The sequence below is a fragment of the Rhamphochromis longiceps genome, linkage group LG1 (assembly GCF_057381845.1).
Source record: "Rhamphochromis longiceps isolate RC_006_pf linkage group LG1, R_longiceps_female_GT1.1, whole genome shotgun sequence".
Lineage (NCBI taxonomy): Eukaryota > Metazoa > Chordata > Actinopteri > Cichliformes > Cichlidae > Rhamphochromis > Rhamphochromis longiceps.
The window spans coordinates 36,373,820-36,399,564 of NC_140557.1; the positions used below are offsets into that span (position 1 = coordinate 36,373,820).

The 25,745-nt window shown below is 42.0% G+C and overlaps 1 pseudogene across 1 annotated transcript in view; it reads left to right on the plus strand.

Annotated features, from left to right (window-relative positions):
• Positions 1–557: 557 nt before the first annotated feature.
• LOC146679100 (uncharacterized) overlaps positions 558–25,745 on the plus strand; it is a 38,346-nt pseudogene continuing 13,158 nt past the window's right edge. The window contains exons 1-5 of the transcript XR_014911874.1: positions 558–772; positions 6,322–6,462; positions 8,942–9,200; positions 23,815–23,969; positions 24,698–24,992. The product of XR_014911874.1 is annotated as an uncharacterized LOC146679100 (transcript). The remainder of the gene's footprint in view (positions 773–6,321; positions 6,463–8,941; positions 9,201–23,814; positions 23,970–24,697; positions 24,993–25,745) is intronic.

The following is a 25,745-nucleotide window of genomic DNA, read 5'->3' on the forward strand; positions in this document are numbered from 1 at the left end:
GGCAGGACTGTGAGCACTAAAGATCACAGAGACATTTCCAGTTGTTTTTGCTGTGTTACATGAAAGAGAACAGAAAAGTGACAGCTCATCAATTACCAAAAGTCAACATGACCTTTAACCTTTAGAACACATGCTGAAGGAATCTGTTAAAAAGTGTGATACCAGTGCTTTTTAGTCTGTTTCACTTGCAGTGGCTGACATAAATGACTTAGCAGCTCAGGCTCTGTGGATTTTGAATGAGAGATATTGACTGGTAACGAGTGTTTGAATATTCTCAGGTAATGTAAAGAAAATGTACTTTTTCATTAGAAAACAACATAGGAAGTATAAATTTGTGCATTATTAACAGTCTGAAGTGTTACTAAATGAATATAAGTAATAATTAAATGAAAGAAAACACAGAGTTACATGCATATAGTATTGTTACCAGTTCAGTGTTATGATATCATCTCACTTTCCCCCTTGGGAAAGTCACATGACATTTGTTAGGGCAAGAGGAGGTGGAGGGGGTTAAAGTGCCTCAATGAAAACCACATGGGGGGAGGAGAGACCTGAGACCAGAAAGAGAGGGGAGGGGGGGAGACAGAAATAGAGAGAGGCCCACTTGAGCTAGTAAGATAAAAGAAAAAAGCTGTAAAGAAGGTCTAAGAGTACACCAAACTCAGAAGCAGGACTGAATCCAGGACCACGGACCAGGAGCGGCCCAGTTCACCATGTCAGACTCCATCAGAAGAAGAAGCTCCAGCAGGCAGCTTCTGCAGAACCTCATCAGGTCAGTGGGAAATGTTTTTTGGTCACAGATTCTTCACCTGCACAATAAAATGAGTAGATACATAATGACACATCAGCCAAAACAGTAGAAGAATGCAAATGCATATTTAAATGCTAGCGATAAACTTAAGATAAGTGCATATCTAGCAGATATTAAAAACCTATGAGTACAGCTAAAATTTCGATCAGCCATACTTTGAAGCAAGATACATTTTTGAACGTGCAATATTTGTAATACATCTTATATTATGATCATATGACCATATTGTTTGTAACCAAGCGTCATCTATATTGGCTGTAATGTACAAATTGAAAAACTGTAAAAATGAAGAGATGAACTGATTACAGCAGAAAAGCAGCATGGCTTTTTTATGTTTCGATTTCAACTTAGTCCTTTCTACTTTATCTTTAATATGCAATTGTATGCATGCAGGTCTCATGGTTTAAATTATGTCCTTGAAGATGGGTGATGTGGGTTTTTTGAAAATCAAGACATTTCATCCTCATGACTTCAGCATTACAATGGAGTACTTGGCAAATAACATGAAGCTGTGACTGTTTTTTCAAATGATGTGAGTGAAAAGCTTATAACAAAGCAGTCCAGTATCTCTGTTTTGTACTTACATGTCACCTCACCCCTGTTTAGGTTTATTGCAACCAGTTTGCACCACATTTATCTGAATCGTATTTCACATCCTACTGAAATTGTGTATACTTCTAAACCAGAAATGTGGTAACGGAGAAATTAAAATGTATAGTTTAGTAGTTTTAGTGTTAAACAAAATAAGACAGAAAATAAGTATTTTTCTAAAGAAAACGTAAAGAAGTGTCTTCTGCTGACTAGTTGTTAACCACTGTTTTGGAGCATGACCTGACAAGTTACCAAGAATTAAATAGAAGTTTGTAAAATGAGTTCTAAACAGTTTCTGCAGCTCCTCCTTTAAAACAATGGAGGTAATTGCTCAATTTAAGTTACTTTTATCATCACAATGATTTTTAATTCAACCAGCCATTTGTTGCTTTCTGTTCTCTATTTGCCTAATTTGGCCATTTACAGCAATCTGCTCTAATTTTTCACCTCTAATAGGCACAGGACCCTGAATCAGTGATACAATCATTGTCTCTGTATTTCTTGTATTTCTTGTTTCCTCCATGAGTGCTGGAGCATTGCTATGTGACTATACTCAAAATGACATTAGGCTGAGTTCAATGGCTTCCTTTATAGCTGCAACTTTCTTAATGTCTATGACATCATCTGGCTGACTCCTGAACCCCCTCCTGCTCTACTACGTACACACATACACGCACACACACACACAAAGAAAATCCTGTTCTGCAGGCCTGCATTGCCTCATTGTGTAAATGGTGGAAAAAATTATGCTAATCAGACAGACATCCTCTGTAATTTTATGGTTATTAACATTGTGTTAAATACCCCAGCAGACCCCAAGGATACCGTGTAGTTCAGACCACTCTGCAGAGACAATACATTGTCTGAGCATGTGAAGAAAATGCAACAATACAAAACTGTGCTTTTTGGCAGATCACACAAACAGTTTCACACTGCCAGACTGATTTGTTATTGCATCTAAAAGCAGTCGTGTAGAATGCAACAAGTCAGCAGACAAGCCAGCTGTTGGTCAGTTCTTTGTCCACTGTTTTGTGTGCATAGATTAAGTGCTGCTGATGTTATACCACACGTTGCATGGATTGATTGTGTAGGTCATCCACCAGTCAAAACATTGGTGAATCCATCCCTGACTCCGCCAGTGCCAAAGGATACTTTGGCACTGGCGGAGTCAGTATCCTCCAACAACAGTTGCCCCAACAGTTAGTTACCCCAGTGGACCATATGGGACTATGTGTGTGCGTGAATGTTATAAAGCACCGTATGAATGTGTGTGATTGGTGAATGAGATTTCTAGTAAGAAAATACTTTGAGTGCTCAAATAAGTACAAAGGCATGACATTTGCCAGTATTAACATTTGACAGAAACCATAAAGTTCAACTCACCTTAAACAAAGTGATGTGACTCTATAAACCTCACCACACAAATATGCAGTTTATACAGCCGCAATACTGCCTAATCAACTTCCAGAGAGGTACATAATTATTATTTACTCAAAGGAAGCAATTACTTAAGGACATAGTGTCAGTGGGATGTCATCTAATTTTAGATCACATCACAAACCATAAAAATTAAAGACTATGTGAGAGTACTATATTTACAGTTTGGCCAACATATGTAAAATTGCAATTATTTCATGCGTTAATTTACATTTTTACAGGAATTGATAAGACTACATTTGCCTTTGCACAGAAATAATAATTCAGCAAGCATGATCAACTAATTCTGAAATTTAACCTGACACAGTTTTTTATACCACTTCCTAAACATAGCTTTTAGATAAGCAAACAGTGTGTGTGTTAGGAAGCAGGTAGGCTGTCCTTGAGGCAACAAATTATGCTAAATAGATAACAGGCTATCATTTTCCAAAAGGCTCCAAAACATTTGCATAGCCCACTCAAAAAGTTGACTCTGTTCTTCTGGATGTTGCGTTTCCAGTGTGAGAAACATTAGGTCACTTCATTTAGTGACTTCTTCTGGAGAAGAGTTCTAGACTCCTACATGTTTAATCTGTTCAGGTTAGCAGTTCAGCTGCCATTTTTGTTTTTGGAGCCAGAAGTTTATGTAACAAATCTGGATGAGAGGTTAACAGTTGTCAGAAAATGCTAGTTAGCTTGTTGCCATCGTGTATTCAAAAACCGCATAGGTGCTAATTAGTTATAAGCAACATCCAATCAAAAATACTTTAGTTTCTGAGTGCATTGTACCTCACAATAGGTCATATTATTTGTCAGATAATTTCATTCAAAATGCTCCAAAAGACACCAACAGAAACATCAAACATCAGCGAGCAAATAGCCAACACATATGGACATATAAAGATTTCATGCTTCTTCCCCTTGTTACATTTCATGCAGTAGTGATGAGGTCCAGACAATCAAACCTGATCTCCAATTGACCCATCACCACCCACTCTCTCTCTCCCCATAGCCTGACTGCGAAGCCAAAACAGCCCTGTCACACATCAAATCAGATTACAGCAAACTTAAGACAGACTTGACAACATGACTCCTACTACATCTCTAGTGAGTACAATCTTATGTAGGTCACTTTCCCACATAACAACCACAGCATGTTTGACTTAGAACTTATGGTCAGCGTCCTCACTAAAAGTCTTAAGCAATGAGATTTTCTTCAGTTGCTTATTAAAAACTTTCACAAAGATTTTATCCACAGATGAGCTGATTTATATTTAAGCCTTTTGCATTGCACTGCACTGGCAAATTTTCTGCATGTTTTATGTATTCCTTCAGTTAGAACCAACAAGATCACACTTTTGCCTTTCTTTGTTCCTGCTGTTCTTCTACAGTTTTATGAAACGTCAGAAAAAAATATTTCAAAATGAGACACTAAAAATAAAGTAATGTATTTTGAAGCTTTTTGACTGCTGGCATGGGCCAGCAGTGATTATATGTGGACAAGAGTCAAGAATGATAAGTTAGCAGCTAATGCTAGCTTTAATAGCAAACTAAATCCATAAACTAGATAATATCCCTTTTTAAAAATAATAATAATAAAAATCTGACAAACAAACGAAACCAATTATTTGCACCAGGATGTAAATGTGATATTTAATGTTATGTAGTCATATTTTAACATAGCGTTGAATCGACTACCTCACTATTAAACTTACACCCATCATTTATTTTGATGCTTTTTTTCTTTGGTGCAGTTTTCTACCAATGCATACGGTTCAAACAGATTGATCACAGACTAACAATTTCCAAAACAAGTTAGTGTGGAATAAATTCGATGTGATATATAGGTGATATGTATCATTCATCAAGCTAATCATGTAATGATGTGTATACTATACTACAACATGGACATTAGCATTACCATCCCATTCCAGAAAAAGAAATCAAAGCTGAATAGTTGAATGTTTACACACAGTGCTAAAACTTAATCATTTATTGTCTTCTTTTTTATTAATGCTTCCAGGGTGTTTATTTTAAGCCCAACGTCTCTTGTTGCATGCCAGAAATAAAGAATATGCAACAATGTTGTTATGTTTCCAAACAGAAGCAATTAAAGTGATGAATTCACTGCCATTGTGGCTGTTAAAACTGTATCCAAATTGTAATGAGCTGACATTTTCCTTCAAAACAATGACATCACACTCCAAAGACCCTTTCTGTACACAATAGAAAGTCCAGAGATTTAGGTGATGTCAAACTCCCAGCCAATCAGATGAATAAATATTTCCGAGGTTTTGCTCATTCCAATTTCCAGACAAGACTTTATCCAGACCTCGAGTTGTATGACAAGATGGAGCATTAAGGTCTCTCTCTGTCCTTCTCCTCCATATCTTGACCTCCTCCTCCACCTCCTCACTCTCCTTCTCTCTGTTTTTCTCTCGAGATTGAAATTAAGTGAAAAAGCACGGCAGCTGGCTCAAACTCCACCAGATGTTCTTGGACAATAAAAGGAGTTATTGTTATCAGGTCACACCCACTGGAAGCTAAAACCAATCGGGCAAATGAACTAATGCGCTTTTGATGGGAAAGAACTCGTTCTTTCCAGTGAATTTTAAATTATGTGTGAAAAACTCATCATGCATAGACTTTTCCATAGGTTCATTTCAACATTGTACCAGATAAATAGCAAATGTGCATAACATAGATCTGGGTGCCAGCGTGGCTGCTCGATGCTAATAAGGTCAGTTCAGTTTTTCATTTCTTACAACTTTCAATCCTCACTATATCATCCTGGGTTTGGCCTCTTAGACTAAATTAAAGGAAATTTTAGTTCAGTGACATCTTTGTAGCACCCTGTGTACAAAGCAAGTTCCCAAAAGATTTTTTTCCCCGAGTTCTAAGAGCATCCACAGAGCCCCAACCTCATTTCAATTCAACAGCTTTGGGATGAGTTGGAGCAATGCAGGCATTATTGCTCAACATCAGCGCTCTCATGGAAATACTGAATCAAAACACTGGCTTTCAGAGCAGCATATTTCCTGGCAGAGTAACCTTCTAAATAATCACATGTTGTTCTAATATTCACAGTAGGTGTCCACAAACTCAGAACAATGTAGCAAATCTGGAAGGTTGGGGAGCCTTGGGCAGTTACATGGGCACACACTGAGGGGAAGCCAACTTTACCATCTCTTCAACAGCTTAAAAGTCCACCAACAGTAATTACATGAAAACTATGAGAAGAATTTTACAACTACTTATGGCTTTTTTTTTCAAATACACTTTTTTGGAAATGTATGTATGTATGTATGTATGTAAAAATTAATGAAGAATTGATTTCCATTTAGAGTTAATATATCCATCCATCCATGTCCTTGCGCTTATCCAGTAAGGGCTGGATAAGCTACATATAGCCTCTTAAAAGGTCTTTTCTAAAATGTATAACATTGCATTTGCAGTATACACTGTGTGTCCTGTAAGTGTAATGATATTTGTGCGAACTGCAGGGTGACAGCACAGCGGAGCCAGGAGGATGCTGAAGAGATTGAGCGGGAGAGAAGGAGAAGGGCCAGGGAAAAGCAGAGAGGAGAGAAGAGCCCGTCCTGGCTCGAGCCCACCCAACAGAACCACTACACACAAAACACAGAGTAAGTAATGTTGTAGCACACATTGTTTGTCAGGCCTTCCAGCTTCTTATTCAGCTTCTTACAGCTTTTGCTACGTAAATATCAACAAGTCTGTCTAGAAACAGAAAATATAAAAGTATGTAATTTTTCTCGTCACATAACAAATAACCTTTTATCTTAGGCTTAAGCTGAGTTGTTTATAGTCTTCCACCCAAAGAAATGTTACAGAGCTGTATCCATCCATCCACTTACATCACTTTTAAAAAATATGTTTTATTGCTTAGAGAGGCTGTACTTTCATTACACACAAGGACAGCTTGTGCTCTGTGAATACTTCACAGTAATAAATTGATAAACTTAAAACAACAAGAATTCACATCACAAACTTTGCAAAATGTCCAAGTTAAAGACTCTTCTAATGAGTTGCATGCATGTTTAGTCTTTATGCAGCAGTTTATAAAACTTAGGAATGTTAATCAAGTGAAGCTGGGATTAGTACACCAATAAGACAACCAAGAAGAATATTTAATTTGCTTGGATTGCTTTCTAGCAAGACTTCTCAGCTGATACTATCTGTTCCAACAAGGCTTGGTTTCTCTCACTAACCCAACCATTGCATTTACAGCAAACACTGAAGACGGGCTGCTCTTCATGTTTACAGCTCAGCCTGTCTGTGCTCATTGTTGTGGAAAAGCGTGTGTTGGTGTCATCAGTACATTCAGCCCAGTTACCTAGCCCAGTGATGCTGCAGGTAAAGGAGCTGAAAAAGCTGCTGCACCATCAGCTTCCGGTTGTATGGGCAGATGTCAGAAAGGGAATCTCTGGAGGAAATATTCCCATCGCTTGAGTTTATGATACTCAGCAAAAACTGCACAACTCACTCATCCTCTTATCAGAAAATGTCTGTATTAACAACTGTAAGTTCTTTTCCTGACCCATTGCCTTAACTACCACCCAGTCACATATAATTAGTTTGTGAGACACCTGTTATTATAGATTGCTAAAAGGACAAGATTTGAATTAGATGAATCTAAATAGAATTCCAGTTGCTAAAATCTGAAATGCTGAATATAATATGAACCTTTATAGAGAAATCTAGGGTACTCTGGAATTTCCAGTGGTGTAATGGTTAACACATATGCTTGGCAAGTATGAGGGTGACAGTTTGATTCCAGTGAGAGACACAAATCCCCTCTGAGTTTGCATCAGGAAGAAGATCCAGTGTAAGACATTCTGCCAAAGGACATCCAGTGCCTCCTGCTCTAGCAAGGGACAATCTGAAAATGGCTTTTTTTAAGAGAAACATTTGTGTAAAAACAAATTCTACTTGGAGTTATTTAGAGACATCAGTAGCTTTTAATCTGTTGCTGCTTATAAGGTTGGTTTGCTGACTTGAGGTTTTCTGAAACTGGAGGCAGCAGTGCCTCTGTTTGGTGTTTCCACAGTTATTGTCTCTGTTTCCATGGAGCTTGAAACCTAAGATCCCATATGCCACCTGCCAGCCATCTTTCAACAGTTTTGCCCCCATGAATATATTTTCTTTGTTTGCTCCGAAGCAAGCTCACTTGCTGCCTAACAAATTTAACTAAACAGAATCTAAACTTGACTATCAAGTTCTGAAAATGTGAATAGCAGAATTAACTGAAAATAAGAAAACTGACTGGCTTTCCTTTTATATTTTCCTACCTTATGTGGTCAGTTTGGAAAAAAAAATCAGTTCAGCATGGTTGGTACATACAGGTCATCAGATGTTGTGCATAAGACTTCAAGTCGTGGAGGGGGTGTAATCATAAGAGGGAATCATTTAAACTTGTGTAAGGGTGTTCCCAATGTGAGAGAAAACCGTATTAATTATTGATAACTATTCTTCTCTTGACTGGGATGGGCTCACTCAGGATAGTAGATTAAAAGCTCTACCTTTCTACACCTCAGACAGGTGAGCTCTCACACACAGAGTCAGAAAATTTCAAATGATCAGACTGGGTCCTGAACTCCATGTCTGCTGTCAAGATTTTATTTTATTAAAGTTAGTAAGATTCTGACCATTTTTGCCAGATTTACTGATTAGTTATTTTCCATCTTCTGCCTAACTTCACATTGACCTTTTGCACCACTGATAGTGATTATTGTAGTGATATTATAAACCTGGATGTCTGCCATATGGACTATGAATGTCATTAAGATTAGCAATAATGAAAACATGGTTAAATTACAATACATAAATTAAGTATTAAAGCTATTTTCTGACAATTATTTACACATTGTTTTTGGTTATACTATGTTGTGAGACTTTCAGGCTTTCCCATAAAGGCATGTGATACTTCTCCTTCCTCTGTTTAAAGGACCAATTACTTATGAGTAGTGTGAAAATGTCCAAATCTCCCTAACACAGTCAAAGACTACATGTCAAAGACTACATGACTAAAAATACTGCACCCAAGGCCAAGGCTTCGGTTTCTGAGATCAGGTAAGTGATAAATTTTCTGTGCTCTATTCTTAGGTCAGATGAGGAGCTGAAGCCCAGTTGCTCCGTGGGCCTGGATGAAGATGAAGGTTTCAGTGACTGGAGCCACAGGCTAGAAACCCGTAATGAGCAAGAGATGCAGAATGGCTGCAGGGCAAAGGAGCAGAGACCTTCAGCATCACCACCAAACCCTCAGAGTGACCAACATCAGGTGGATGAAGAGGGACAGGAGGAGGCAGGAGGACTAGAACCAAGGAGTAGGACCCAGGACACTTCAACAGAAGCTCCAGTGAAGGTCAAATAGATTTGTACCTTCAATGGCATACTAACATAGTGTTAAACCTACATCTTCAGAGCAGATTTACCTCACTATAGTGATCTGAGGTTCATTCAGACACAAGAGTTCTGGTTTACAGTTGTAGTAAGATGTTTACATACACTCATCATGGGCATGATTGCCATGTCATTTTGTTATTTTTTTCAGAGTGGAATGATTATACAGCGTACGCCTTTAATGACTTTAAAAACAAGAATTGCGTGCATAGTGTTGAAGCATTCATATAGGCTCAAATTGTCATGTCTGCAGTGGCAGACGGTGAAGAGTGTAGAGAGAGAGTAGACCCAAATTCAGACTACCAAGACACAATTTAATATTAACAAAAAGTGAGCCTTTATTTCTGGCTGCATGAAATGCAAACAAAGCAAAGGGAGACTAATATTCAACTAACTAAACACTAAGTACATGGATCGAAATTACCTGGAACAAGAAAAACATGGGACTAGGAAACAAAGGGCAGACAGTCCAACAACAGGCAAAGGAAGACAGAGGGCTAAATACACAAAGGATAATGAGGGGATGAGAATCACGAGGGAAACATAGCTGGAACTCATCTGACACAATGAGACAGGGAGGAAGCAAAACAGAACACTCTGAACACATCTCAAGGGACTATCAAAATAAAACAGGAAACATGAGCCACACACTTTGACACAGGGACTGGGGAAGAATCAGACATGGGAACATAACTGACACAAAACAGACACAGGCGATAAACAAACATGAAGACAAGGGAGACTAGACATGAAACGTGTAATACAGGGGAGGCACAGTGACAAAACCTAAAGACTTGAAACGAATAGTTATGTCTATAACTTCTGTTCCCTGAAGGAGAGGAACGAGGTACAACACATAAGTAAGGGATATCACGCCCTCGCATGTCCTGGCTGAAGAAACCTTTATTCACGTCTTTAAGGCAGATGAGGGCTGTATCCCAATTCAGGACTGCAGCCTTAAAGGCCGCATTTTAAGGCCGATTACGTCACAGCGACACGACGAAGGCTGTCCCAATTCGAAGGCTGCTCGAAATGCGGCCCTCAAATGCGTCCTTCATTTCCCTGAATTTTAAGGACGTGGCGGTGTAGACTTCGTGGCCCAACATATCCCAGAATGCATAGCGCGGCGGTGGGTGTGGATAATTTTGCCGAAAAAAAACTGCGGATGAGGGGCGCCCGAAGAGTAAACTTTAAGTAAGTACTGAATATTATGTCACTTATTTATGTGCAAATGTTTAATAACGAAGAACATTAAAACATTACTGTTGGCCACATGTCGGCAAAGTTATGTGACATTAGTGACGTTTGTACTAACTTGGTTTTAAAGCCTGTACTTTAAAATATACGCCGTTCAATAGCTGAGCTTAATCCTACAGAGAATGATCAAAGCTCATGTAGAAACAAAAAAACAAATGAACAAAAGATTTTCTCCTTCAATTCTGTCAAACAATGCTGTATGAAACGTTTCCAGCTGTTAGTATTATGGTTGCTAGGCAACCTGGGCAGCGCAACGGAGGCTGGACCGTCCCATTTCACAAGCCTCGCACTTCCGGCCTTAGCGGTCTTTAAGTACGCGGCCCTTGAGGATTGTTGAGGCCGCGTACTTTAAGGCTGCAGACCCTGAATTGGGATACAGCCCACCTGCACATATAACCGCTGTCATCACAGTCATCCCTCAGTTCAATAGCCGCTCTTCACCGAGCCAAAATGCTCAGTGAGTCCACCTCGCCACCGATTGTGCAAGTTCCCCCACTTAAAATGATGACAGAGGTCAGTAATTTGCACCAGAGGTACACTTCAACTGTGAGAGACAGAATGTGAAAAAAAAATCCATGAATTTATAAATACTGTTCATCATAAAGTGTTACACAGATACTCACAGTCTTCAATGTACACACACCGATGAGTGACCTCATCCAGGACCATGAGTGGGGGACAGACAGGAAGGCAACCCTCCACTCTGAACAGAAAACAATTGACAGCTGAGACTATAAACTCTGCATCGGTACTCAGAGGCCAAAGCATTAAGAGCTGTTAACAAAGGACTGCGCATACAAAATACAGTGGGGCAAAAAAGTATTTAGTCAGCCACCGATTGTGCAAGTTCCCCCACCTAAAATGATGACAGAGGTCAGTAATTTGCACCAGAGGTACACTTCAACTGTGAGAGACAGAACGTGAAAAAAAAAATCCATGTATTCACATGGTAGGATTTGTAAAGAATTTATTCGTAAATTAGGGTGGAAAATAAGTATTTGGTCACCTCAAACAAGGAAAATCTCTGGCTCTCACAGACCTGTAATGTCTCCTGTAAGAAGCTTTTCTGTCCCCCACCTGTTACCTGTATGAATGGCACCTGTTTGAACTCATCATCTGTATAAAAGACACCTGTCCACAGCCTCAAACAGTCAGACTCCAAACTCCGCCATGGCCAAGACCAAAGAGCTTTCGAAGGACACCAGGAAAAGTATTGTAGACCTGCACCAGACTGGGAAGAGTGAATCTACAATAGGCAAGCAGCTTGGTGTGAAAAAATCAACTGTGAGAGCAATCATCAGAAAATGGAAGACATACAAGACCACTGATAATCTCCCTCGATCTGGGGCTCCACGCAAGATCTCATCCCGTGGGGTCAAAATGATCATGAGAACGGTGAGCAAAGATCCCAGAACCACACGGGGGGACCTGGTGAATGACCTGCAGAGAGCTGGGACCAAAGTAACAAAGGTCACCATCAGTAACACACTACAACGGCAGGGAATCAAATCCCGCAGTGCCAGACGTGTTCCGCTGCTGAAGCCAGTGCATGTCCAGGCCCGTCTGAAGTTTGCCAGAGAGCACATGGATGATACAGCAGAGGATTGGGAGAATGTCATGTGGTCAGATGAAACCAAAGTAGAACTTTTTGGTATAAACTCAACTCGTCGTGTTTGGAGGAAGAAGAATACTGAGTTGCATCCCAAGAACACCATACCTACTGTGAAGCATGGGGGTGGAAACATCATGCTATGGGGCTGTTTTTCTGCCAAGGGGACAGGACGACTGATCCGTGTTAAGGACAGAATGAATGGGGCCATGTATCGTGAGATTTTGAGCCAAAACCTCCTTCCATCAGTGAGAACTTTGAAGATGAAACGAGGCTGGGTCTTCCAACATGACAATGATCCAAAACACACGGCCCGGGCAACAAAGGAGTGGCTCCGTAAGAAGCATTTGAAAGTCCTGGAGTGGCCTAGCCAGTCTCCAGACCTCAACCCCATAGAAAATCTGTGGCGGGAGTTGAAAGTCCGTGTTGCTCGGCGACAGCCCCAAAACATCACTGCTCTCGAGAAGATCTGCATGGAGGAATGGGCCAAAATACCAGCTACTGTGTGTGCAAACCTGGTAAAGACCTATAGTAAACGTTTGACCTCTGTTATTGCCAACAAAGGTTATGTTACAAAGTATTGAGTTGTATTTTTGTTATTGACCAAATACTTATTTTCCACCCTGATTTACAAATAAATTCTTTACAAATCCTACCATGTGGATTCATGGATTTTTTTTCACATTCTGTCTCTCACAGTTGAAGTGTACCTCTGGTGCAAATTACTGACCTCTGTCATCATTTTAGGTGGGGGAACTTGCACAATCGGTGGCTAACTAAATACTTTTTTGCCCCACTGTAAGTGGGGCAAAGCAAGGCCTTTGGTGCTGTACACCAGTGAGATAGCTTCTATAATCCTGTGGGACAGCCTCTGTTTAGACAGAGCTCTACCTTTAGTTGGATTAGCGAAGCAGAAAAACAGCTGGTCACACAAATGCACATTCTAAGCGCGCTCAATGTAGGTGTGTAGCACACGCACTGGACAAAGAGAATGCATCTTCCTCTGCTCCTCAGATGCCAAAGGAGGGGAGCAAAAGCTCAGCACCTCAAACTCCATTGAGCTATAAAATGCAGGCATGATCTTGGGAAAATAGGCAGCATTTGGACGCATTATGACTTTGTGGCCATCAGGAGAGAACTATGTGCAGGAGGGATGCACAGACAGCACATGAGGACACCCACCCGCTTTGCCGAAGCCAAAGCAAGAAGGAATGGAGTCTTATTTGAGAGAAATTTCATATCCACAGATTCAATGGGTTTAAACAGCACCAAAGACAAGTCCCAAGCAGGGACACTGGACTTAAGCATGGCTCTCAGCCAGCGAACCCCTTTCAGAAAATGTATAGCAAGGGGATGTGCACCTGGTGTCAGCCTGTCAAAGCCAACATGACAAGCAGATATAGGTGCTAAATAAACCGTAATTGTTGAAAATGAAAGGCCCTTATTGAGCAGCTCCTGAAGGAATGTCAAAACATCCACAATAGCCCTTCGGTTATTTTTATTCATTTACTCAACCTTCTTTAGCTCTGAACAATGTCTCAAAGTAGTGTTTAACATGAATAAATAGAATTAGACATAAAATAACTGCATTGAAAATACAAATACGCACTGGAAATGTATTACAAAATACAGAAGCAAAATACAGAAGCCGTGTGTGTGTGTGTGTGTGTGTGTGTGTGTGTGTGTGTGTGTGTGTGTGTGTGTGTGTGTGTGTGTGTGTGTGTGTGTGTGTGTGTGTGTGTGTGTGTATAAAGATCTGCTACCCAGATCTTTATTCTTTTTTTCCTGGTTTGTTGGAATGTACACCTTGAAGAAACAGCAACCTCTGAAAGGTACCAGGTGCTCATCAACTGTCACCTCAGGGCCTGCATTGTACATAGCTGGTATGTCTGTGAAGGTTCTCAGTCATAACATAACTGGTAGGCACTCCACCCACCTGTTCAGTGGCCAATTCAGTGGGTCATTCAATGGGTGTCGTTCAGCAGCCCATTCAATGGGTCGTTTAGTGACCCATTCTGTGGTGTTGTTCAGTGGGTGTCGTTCAGTGGCCCACTCAATGGGTCGTTCAGTGGACTATTCAGTGGGATTCCCATTCATTTCCTATGGCGATCACCTTTGACCGGGAACACCACAGATGTAATCAAACACTCAAAATTCAACAAAAGAGGCGATAATCACTGTGAAATGTTCTAGTGCATGGTGTGGAGGATGCATAAGGCCTTGAGGCAATCGGATGTAAAACACAATATTTATGAGTGCTTTAAGCTGTAAATCGGTCAAATTTGACCTGAACACAACAGGAAGGATAGAGCACTGAAATGGGAGAGTGTGGCGGTCCTGGCACCATTGCTCGAAGGCTCGCCATTTGTAAGCATACAAGCCTCTAGTAGATGGGGCCCTAGCGCTCTGAATTGTTGCTACTAGGTGGCAGAACCTTAGCAATCAAGTTTGACCTCTCAGGAGGTAAGCATGAAGGTGCACAGATCACGCCACAGGCGTGGATGAACCACTTCTCCTCCTGCCTGAGCGAGGAGGTCCCTGCGGATTGGAATCTGCCAAGGACTCGCTGCTAGCAGGCTGATTATCTCTTCATACCATGACCTTGTGGACACCAAGGGGCCACTAGAATCAGAGAGAGAGACTGCCGACACACTGTCTCTAGAACTGGAGATATCATTTCCACTGGGGGGAAATGCATACAGGAGCATGTCTGGCCATTGGTACAACAATGAAAAACAGCGGCGACACTTAATGTGGTCACCTGAACATTTAACACACCTGAACAGGGAGTTACAACCTGAGGCATTTTGTGTGCAGGGGGTTTGTGCTTGGAGAGAACTTAAGTGGCACCTTTTGGGCGGCAACAGAGGGGTTAAAGTAGCGTCTTCCTGCTGCTGGACCCCTTCTCCACTCGGAACCACAGCTAGGAGGGCTGAGGCTTCTTCCTTCTGGGCGTTGGGTTCCACCGGGGGCTCCAGACCGATTGGCGTGGAGCTCGGACTGGAGGATGTGCTCCTGCTGGCAGCACACCCACTGCGGCAGTAGGTGCTGGTCTCTTGCCAGTCGGCAAAGGAGTGGCGGGCCTGTGAGGGGTAGCTGCAGGCTTGGGCCTCGCCTGACGTCAGGGGATGATGTCGCGCAGAGCTTGAATGTCCGAATAACCCAGCCGCAGACACAGATATAAAACCCTGTCCATATCCAGGACGTCAGAGAGGGTCAGCCACACCTCTGTGCCACTACTGTTGAAGCCCAGGGAGAGCGCTGCACAGCAGGATGCACGGAGGATGTAATCCGTGGCGACTCTGACCTTGTTAAGAAAAGGTGCCAGCGGGCTGTCATCAGGAACCAGAGATCCGAGCTCCGCCAGGCACATCGCCTGGCATGTCTGGAGCATAGTGACGGAGCTCATGGCACAGTGCCGGCCTGAGGGATTTTGGCCATTGCGGGCTCCGTTCGGAGGAAAAAACCTGTGAACTGCGACGGCTTCTGAGCTAGCAGAGGAGAGGGCCAATCGGTCTGCACCTTCTCAGCAGCACGGTGAAAAAGGGAAAAAAGAGAGGCGTCATCGTGGCCAACCGGTGCAGCAGTAGCGGCACACTGGGCAGACAATGAGCTCTCCTGCTCATCCTCCGACAAACCATGGATGTCCAGGCCGATGTCCAGCATGTCATCATCTTCCTGGGAAGCGCTGGAGGGCTTCAACCCAAGCTGAAGTCCATTAGCGCTCCTCCATGGTTCCGGCTCATCATCGGCTAACCCAGACCTTCCCAAAGTGTCCGGTTATCCACCACTGAGGAAGCATTGCAAATCAAAAGGGAGGAGTAATCAGTATCATGATCCAAAGGAGCCGTTTTACGGACAGTGGACCCCTGCATGCCAGAAAGCATTTGAGGCTATCATTGACAAGCTAACATCGCCTCCAGTCCTGGCCTTTGCTGACCCAAAGCTGCCTTACATCCTTCATACAGATGCGAGCACTAGGGGCCTTGGAGCAGCCTTATACCAGGAGCAGGAGGGACAGCTGCGGGTTATCGCCTACGCGAGTTGAGGTTCATCGTGTAGTGAGTCCCGCTATCCAGCACATAAGCTCGAGTTTTTGACTTTAAAGTGGGCTGTAACAGAGAAGCTGAGTGACTACCTCTATGGCAATCAGTTCACCGTTGTCACAGTTTCAAACCCTCTGACCTACATCCTCACCTCAGCAAAACTCGATGCAACCAGCTACAGGTGGTTGGCGGCCCTCTCTACATTCAATTTCAGACTCCAGTATCGTTCTGGAAAACAAAATGGAGATGCCGATGGACTCTCGCGTCGTCCTCATGGCAAGCTACCTGATGACCTTACATCTCAAAAAGAGAGTTCGCAAAATAACATCTGTCAGATCCAGACAATATTGACTCAGTCCATCAGGATGTTGTTCATGCTATCTGTGAGAAACAGTTTGTTTATCATTCAACCACCTCTGAAGCTTTGGGTGATGATGCAGGTATATCCCTTGTCAAAAGTCTTGCCATTTCTGAAGATGCTGTACCTGACAGTTTTGAGCACGAAGAGACGTTGGGAGGCCTATAAGTCATTCCCAAACTCTCACAGGCAGATCTCAGAGACAGCCAGAGATCTGATCGGTGCATCAGACATATTATCACCCAGATGGAGAGTGGGAAGAAACCCCCTCCCACATTGAGGAAAGAACTTCCAGACGTAGTCCTATTGCTGAGAGAGTTGAACAGGTTCGAGCTGTGCAATGACATTCTCTACAGAACACGCCATGAAGGTGGTAGTAAACATTATCAGTTGGTCTTACCTGAAGACCTGCGAGAGTCTGTGTTGACAAGCCTACATGACAACATGGATCATATGGGAATAGAGTGCACACTCGATCTGGTCAGAGCAAGGTTCTATTGGCCGAGAATGTCCTCAGATGTGGAGAAAAAGATAAAGACCTACCACAGGTGTGTGCGCAGGAAAACGTTACCTGAGAAGGCTGCACCTTTGGTGAATATCAAGACCCCTTGAGTTAGTCTGCATGGATTTCCTATCCATTGAACCAGACAGCAGTAATGTGAAAGATGTTCTTGTCATCACAGATCATTTTACTAAATATGCAGTCGCTATCCCAACATCGAACCAAAAAGCTCAGACTGTCGCAAAGTGTCTGTGGGACCATTTCATAGTACACTATGGCATTCCTGAAAAATTATACAGCGATCAAGGGCCTGATTTTGAGTCTCAGCTGATCAAGGGGCTGTGTGAAGTAATAGGCGTACAGAAGATTCGGACTACGCCGTACCACCCCAGGGGCAACCCGGTGGAGCGTTTTAACCGAACACTCTTAAGTATGCTTGGAACTCTGGAGAACAAAGACAAGTCACGTTGGAAGGATTTTGTAAAGCCTTTAGTTCATGCATACAACTGTACCAAGAACGAGGTGACTGGATTCACACCGTATGAGCTGATGTTTGGGCGTCAGCCACGGTTGCCTGTCGACTTAGCATTTGGTTTACCTGTGAGAGAACAATGAAAAAAGTTACACTTCCAATATGTTAAGGACCTCAAATTCCATCTCGAGGAGAGCTATAAAATAGCTACACGGAGTGCTGCAAAGGTAGCCGAAAGGAACAAAACCAGATTTGACAAACATGTGACCACATCTACCTTGGAAATTGGGGACCGAGTGCTGGTCAGGAACCATAGCTGGACTGGCCATCGGGCATACCGGGCATTTGCCCAGTGGGCCGCTGGCGATTTTTTGTTTTTATGGGCCGATGGATTTTTTGTTTTTTTTCAGGGTATATATAATGAAAGGTGTTGGATTGGCCAATTGGTCATGATCGACTCTGGGCTGGACCAATTACAGCCGAGGAGGCCGGATGCACCCGCCCCCTTGTTTAGCAATCACGTGATTTTCGCACATTGCATGCCGGGAACTCGTGGCAAAACAATCCAAGTACCGCATCAAATGCAAGCATTTGCAGCACCGCAAAACATTCATTCTCCGGTTTCAATACCTTCTTGTTTTTTCTTTGCCGCACAAAAAAGGAATGTACAAAACAAAAGGAGAACAATGCCGGTCCGTACAAAGACAGACTCGACGAAAAGACAAAGAAAAGATACGAGGAAAAAATCAAAGGAGTGAAAGGGTCAGACCCTTACGAGCACACAGAGTGGACCAAAGACGTTAGCGTGCTGCCCAACTTTCACCACGCTCATATTTAGAATTATACGGTTCTTGGAGTGAGTGCATACACTCATGAAGTTTAGTAACTTCAGGTCACTGCAACAAGCCCAGGTACAGTTTACCGACGGATGGGTGCAGGACCTTGAAATGCACCGTGTAGAACGAAAGACCATCGTACGAACAAAGGTAAGTTTACCAGTCTCACAAATCGTCGTCATAAATACACATTCGTTAACCGTTTATTAATATAACCTTTGAGCTCAACCGTAATTAATTAGCAGTGGAAATAATTTCTGGTAGCATTACAGAAATGTAGCAGTGACAATAATATTGTATGCTGTAATCGTACTGGACAATTAGTGATACAAAACAACTGTTTTATCCTGTGAATAAAAGTATATGTTTTTGTCAATGTACCATGGTAACAACAGAAGCGAAACGCAATATTGTGTCAGGACAATTCACTATTTATGCACAATAAATAAAGGAGCATAGCGCGATAATTTCTGTTCAGCGCCAGACTTGCTTGTAACCTATATCACCAATTATGTTAAGAAAAATGACGTATTAACTACTACAAAACTCTGACCTTTGTGGGAATGCTTGGAGCAGACTAACATGTGAGCTGGAGTGTTCTGAGACGTTATATTTGGCATATCCAGACCATCCGTCGGCTCTTACTTCGGAAACATGGCTTAAAAAAATTTCTCTTCAAGGACGTAATCCGATAAAAAAAAAAAAAACGATCTCTTTACCCGTCGGCTTCCCGTGGCTGTCATGCGACCGGCTATTGCAGTTAATAATACAACAGCTTCTTGCCATTTTTTGGGTTTCTTATTATCGCTGTGTAACTGAGCTCAATTGAAAGCCTGTGTGCGCTAGTACCTCTTGCCACAAGTTCCCAGAATCCTTTGCGGTTTTACCCCTGAATGACGTCACATTTTCAATCTTTATCCTGGTGGGCCGGTCTCTAGTCAAAATGCCCGGGCCGATTTTTTGTCCCAGTCCAGCCTTGTCAGGAACATATGCATTCGAGGGAAGCACAAACTCGCCGATAAATGGGAGCAGACCGTCTACGTGGTGGTGAAACGAGCTGGAGACCTCCCCGTCTACACCGTTATACCAGAGGGCGGGGATGGCCCCTTACGCACCCTACACAGAGACCTCTTACTCCCTTGTGGGTTCCTCTCTGCAGCCAAGGAAGTGAAACCTGAAGAACCAAAACCAAAGAAAAGGCCCAGAACTCAACAGACCACTCACAAAGACAATGAAAGAGCAGATCACCCTGATACTGTTTCAATCCACTGGTTTGCAGATAGATCAGTGCCAAATGACTCGGCGTACATTGTCAAGCGAGATGTTCTGCTGACTCATAAATCAAGTCTTGGTCAAGATAATGTGACTGCAGATCAAGACAAGTTGGCTGGTAATACTCCAGCTTGTGCAGACACCATATCCGATGTTGTTCCAGCCAGTCATGCTGACCACAACCAACCTTATGACAATCAGATCACAAGTTATAGAGAAGCCTCGTATGAAGAAGACTTACCTGAAACGGAAAGAGACTTACCTGGAAATGATGAATCTGAAAAGGAAAAAGACTTACCTTCTACGGATTGCCCTGACATGAGGGATGAACAAATCCTACTTCCCCCAGACATGTTAGGGAGTGATGAGGAAGGAGGGGACTTGATATTTGACAGAGAAACAGTAAACAAGGAGAGAGATGAACAAACAAGCAAAGAAATTCCTGTCCGACGATCTGAAAGAAGTTGCCAGCCACCAAAAAGGCTAGACTACCCTGAATTGGGAAATCCCCTTGTCACTGTGGTCAAATCATTATTTCAGGGCTTAACCACAGCTTTCATTGAATCTTTAAATGCTAAAGCGGAATTATTGTTCTTAGATGATGCAGTTCGCAGTAGGCATGCAAAGGGACTTGCATGAATTCAAGAGGGGAGGGTGTAACCCAGGGGAGGGTGTAACCCAGTTCCTAAAGGCTACTCAAGTATTGTGAAACCGCTGAACGATCTAACGTCCGGTGTAAACGTCCGGTGGCAGTGTAAACGCTGGAGAGAGCTCTTACATGGTATTTTACACCGGGCTTCCCTTCAACTTCATGGCAAAAGATCAGTTAAGGCATCAATGGAGTTACCACTTCGGTACTCAACGATCAGATTTTTGAAAAATTCGGAGTTTGGAGTCTACAACTGGGACGGCTCTAAAGGTACCATACTGCTTCAAAAAGTCAAGAACCTCTTCATCATCCGATGAATTGAGTATACCACTAACAATTACTGCATTGGGGACTTTGATACCTGAGCTCAATACAAAATCCATCTTGTGGCAATAGCAAAAGATGTTTAAATGAAAATACACACTTTAAGGAGGTTTCACTGCTGATATTCATGCACCAAAGAGCTCCTGGCTGGCTCGCCACTTTTGTAGCACGTGGAGTTATATAAAGTACCAATGGATAATTACCAAGGTAATAAGTAATTTGGGCTAGCATCAGAAGATTAAGAACGACTCTTAGAGCTCTGGTACACGAATGGCAGAGAAACCAGACAAACACAGTTGTGTGGCTTCAAAAGTACTTTAGTGATGTTAAGCCTTGTAAAATAAATTTGTAAACAACACAGTATTTCAACAGGTTTTAACAGAATGTCAAGTATAAAAATTTCCCCCAAAGTAGCAAAAAAAATAGAATAAAATAAAATTGTGCACAAGTAAAAGAATGTCTTTTTTTAAGTCCAAATGGTACCGGTGGGGCCCATGACAAACGGGTGTATTCCAATAGAATTCGTCCGACAAGGAGTGTGTGTGTGATTGTCTGTCCTACCGTAGTACTTGTACAGTAGAGGATTGTAGTCCATCAATGTGCAAATGAGTGTGCATGTATATGTATATCGTCTCCTAGGATCTTGGGTTGGCTCGCCATTCAGTGAACAGTGGAACACTCTGGGTTCTGGAATCGCTGACCTGGTCTTTGGATTCGTCCCATATAAAAACCTGATCGCCGTCGAGTGGATGCTCAGCGTTTACGTGAAGCCACAGCTCAGTAAACCTTCCGGTTTCGCTCTGCCCGATAACAAAGTTTTAGTCCGCCTGCTCTGTTCGGCTTTACGATCAAGAGAGTGAAAACTTGGGAGCTGGTACTAAGGAGGGACAAGAGCTGCCTAGAGCTTCACCGATTGGCTGACATGCGAGGAGTGGAGTAAAACAATAGGCTCTCATCAGAGCTCATCAACCCTCTGAGAAAACTTAACCCTTGTTTGACCAGAGCATATCATATATAATCTGCGTCCCATCTACACTCAACAAAAATATAAACGCAACACCTTTGTTACTGCTCCCATTCCCCATGGGATGGACGTAGAGACCTAAAATTCATTCCAGATACACAATATAACCATCCCTCCTAAACAGTGGTCACAAATCAGTCCAAATGTGTGGTAGTGGGCACATCTGCTATATTGAGATAATCCATCCCACCTCACAGGTGTGCCACATCAGGATGCTGATCTGACATAATGAGTAGTGCACAGGTGTACCTCAGACTGCCCACAACAAAAGGCCACCCTGGAATGTGCAGTTTTGTCTCACAGCAAAATGCCACAGATGCCACAAGCAATGAGGGAGCGTGCAATTGGCATGCTGACAGCAGGAATGTCAACCAGATCTGTCGCCCGTGCATTGAATGTTCATTTCTCAACCATAAGCCGTCTCCACAGGCGTTTCAGAGAATATGGCAGCACATCCAACCGGCCTAACAACCGCAGACCTCGTGTAACCACACCAGCCCAGGACCTCCACATCCAGCAGGTTCACCTCCAAGATCGTCTGAGACCAGCCACCCAGACAGCTGCTGGAACAATTGGTTTGCACAACCAAACAATTTCTGCACAAACTGTCAGAAACCGTCTCAGGGACGCTCAACTGCATGCCCGTCGTCCTCATCGGGGTCTTGACCTGACTCCAGCTCGTCGCCGTAACAGACTTGTGTGGGCAAATGCTCACATTCGATGGCGTCTGGCACGTTGGAGAGGTGTGCGCTTCACGGATGAATCATGGTTCACATTGTTCAGGGCAGATGGCAGCTGAGAATGTCCCAGTTCTTGCATGGCCAGCATACTCACCGGACATGTCACCCATTGAGCATGTTCGGGATGTGCTTGACCGGCGTATACGACAGCGTGTACCAGTTCCCACGAATATCCAACAACCTCGCGCAGCCATTGAAGTGGAGTGGACCAACATTCCACAGGCCACAATTGACAATCTGATAGACTCCATGCGACGATGTGTTGCACTGCATGAGGCAAATGGTGGTCACACCAGATACTGACCGGTTCTGGGTCCCCAGACCCCCAATAGCGCAAAAAACTGCACATTCCAGGGTGGCCTTTTGTTGTGGGCAGTCTGAGGTACACCTGTGCACTACTCATGATGTCAGATCAGCATTCTGATGTGGCACACCTGTGAGGTGGGATGGATTATCTCAATATAGCAGATGTGCCCACTACCACACATTTGGACTGATTTGTGACCACTGTTTGGGAGGGATGGTTATATTGTGTATCTGGAATGAATTTTAGGTCTCTACGTCCATCCCATGGGGAATGGGAGCAGTAACAAAGGTGTTGCGTTTATATTTTTGTTGAGTGTATGTTTAAATAAATATTTTGATCTCGTTTCACTTTCATTAAACAAGGACAGTAAGAACAGAAACAATGAACATTAAATGTTTTGCTTTTTCTTCTCTTTTGTTTGAGATGATTTTAGGAACTGGGTTACATTAAGCTGCTGAAATTGCCCACTCAAAGCTCTGAGCTCAACCGTATTGAAAGTTTGTTTTAAAAGCCAGATCAGTGCCAAGAAATCAACAATTTTAAATGAGCTCTACCAGTTCTGCCAGGCCCTGGTAGAGTTTAAATATTGAGACAAATATATAGCAAGAAGTATGACAACCACTTGGATCTAATGACTTCTAAAACCACCCCGGCAAGATGTGAGTTATTGAGGGAGATTTAACCAAAAAATAGTGGGGGTATATAATTATTTGATCTCGTCTGTATACCTTTGACCCTTTGTAGAACTTGTGCACCAATTCTTGTTTAGTGAAGTCATTAAATGCTTAAATGCTTTGCAAAGTGGAAAAAGTTCAAGGAAATCATTAAAAGCTCAAATTACCATGACATTCATATCTACACTCTGTTATGGTTCCCAAATCTGCACTTTGGTTGCCCAATCATTTACACTAATAATGCTCTACATAATGATTGTTAGGGAAATTGCTCTGCAAGCACAGGAGGAATTTAAGTATGTTTATTATTACCTGTAGTGATTTTTAATCATAACTTGTAACCTAGGGGTTTATGTGGGGAAACAGTAAATAATTCTAATAAATAATTATTGCAATGCTAAGAAAAAATGCATGGTCTGATGTAAACATCTTTTGCACACTCTTGGTATATAGCATTAATTTATTAAAGATGTTGTGTTCCCTTCTCTGCATTTGACTTCTTATAGACCTCGAATGACAAAAAGGAAGTCAGGACATCTTACAGCTCATCGGTCTTCTTGGCACACGACACAAGGTTGCAGCACACAACCTGCCGGCCAGCAGATATGACATCGTATTTGGCAGCAGGAACAATGAAGCCACGATATGCTCCCTACTCACTGTTAGTTTTTTTTTCCTTGTTCTTTTTTTTTAATGTCTTGCTGTGCCCAATCTAGGTAATAGACACACAGCATTACTCATCTTCTCTAATTCTTAAACACAAAAAGCTACAAATAAAATATAACATAGCATGTTGCTATATTGTATTTGGGTTGACAAAATAATTAAATAATAATAATGAAAAAAGAATTAGAAGTGAGCTTGCTTAACAAAAGGAATGAAATAAAACTTTATTTGATGAAAATATAGGAAAATAAATAAGTCACAGTCATGAAAATTGTGGGTTATCTTGTTGCAATAATACAAAATTATATTTTGGTGGTGATATTTTGCAAATGCCTGCTTTAAAAAAGTGTTGCGTAGTTTCTGTAGGAAGCCAGGCAGATGTTTTAGGAAAAGTAATATGTTTTTTTTTACTTTTCTTCAACATTTTCTTTTCTTTTTTCCTGCAGTTGTAAAATGTAACATAATTGCTATATTTTTAAGAAAACGTTAGGGAAAGATGATATCATGTGAGGTGAAATCATACAGTATGACTGTCAGCCTCTACTACACCCTGCTCATTTTGCTCAAGTACAGTACTTAAGTGATTTTACATTTTGAAATGCAGTCATTTGTGTAGGTTATGTAGAGTTTTTTTCTTTGTTGTTTTCCCCAAGGTTTTTACTTGTGGTAATGTGTCTGGATCACAACATTTTGGTCAGTTCAATGTAATTATCTTTTCCACAGTGAAGAAGCCTGCAGGGTGAAGGGGGAGGTGGAGGTGCAAAAGGAACAGGAGGAGAAGAATGAGAATAACAAGCATGAGCAGGAGAGAGAAGAAGAAGAGGTGCAGCCAACTCTGCAGAAAGAGAGGAGGCCGACAGAAAGCAGACAGACTCCAAGAGATGATGAACAGGAGGAAGAGGTGGACTTCACACATGAAGTGAAGGAAGACCTCCACCACATAAGGGTGTGGCGACACAGGGATGACAAGAATGAGGCGAGGGAGGACAATGAAGAAGAAAGAACACTGCAAAACAAGGTTTGCTTTGTACAGATTGTAAGGAAATCTATGGATTCACACACACACACACACACACACACACACACACACACACACACACACACACACACACACACACATGTATATATATTATATATAGAGAGAATTAATTAAAAATATATTTATTATATATTACATATAAAATATATTTAAAATAGATATATTTAAATTTACTTAGGTAACTGTCCTTTTTGCACAATAAGATCAATGTAGAGCAATCTTGAGAATAAGATCATACTTTCATGTAAGATTTGCAAAATGCTACCTCAGAAAATGTCAGGAGGTTTGTGAGTCTATCAATAAAGGCAGACTGAAGATCCATTTTCAATAAAACACTGTTGACATAGATGTCATGCAGCAAGCACACAGGTTCCAAATCAACTAGAATTACACTCTTCTGGAAACAATTTTGAAATTTTATATTTGGCTATGTCATTTATAATCCATCGTGTGCACATAAAAACAATGAATCTCATGAAATCTTCATGAGATAATAACATCAAGGACAAACTAACTTCAGTTTTGCCTCCATGATTCAATCTCTCACACAATTTGTCAAATGTGTCCAACAGTTTCACATGTTAAGAAGTTGGGATTTAGGCATTTCATTTTGTTATTCAGACATCTACAAAGCAGCTATGTCAGTACTTTACTGACATAGCTCCAGAAAAATGTCCTGTTTCCCCTAGTGTTTCATAAAAAGTGTTTCATGAAGTACACGCAAGCTTTTTA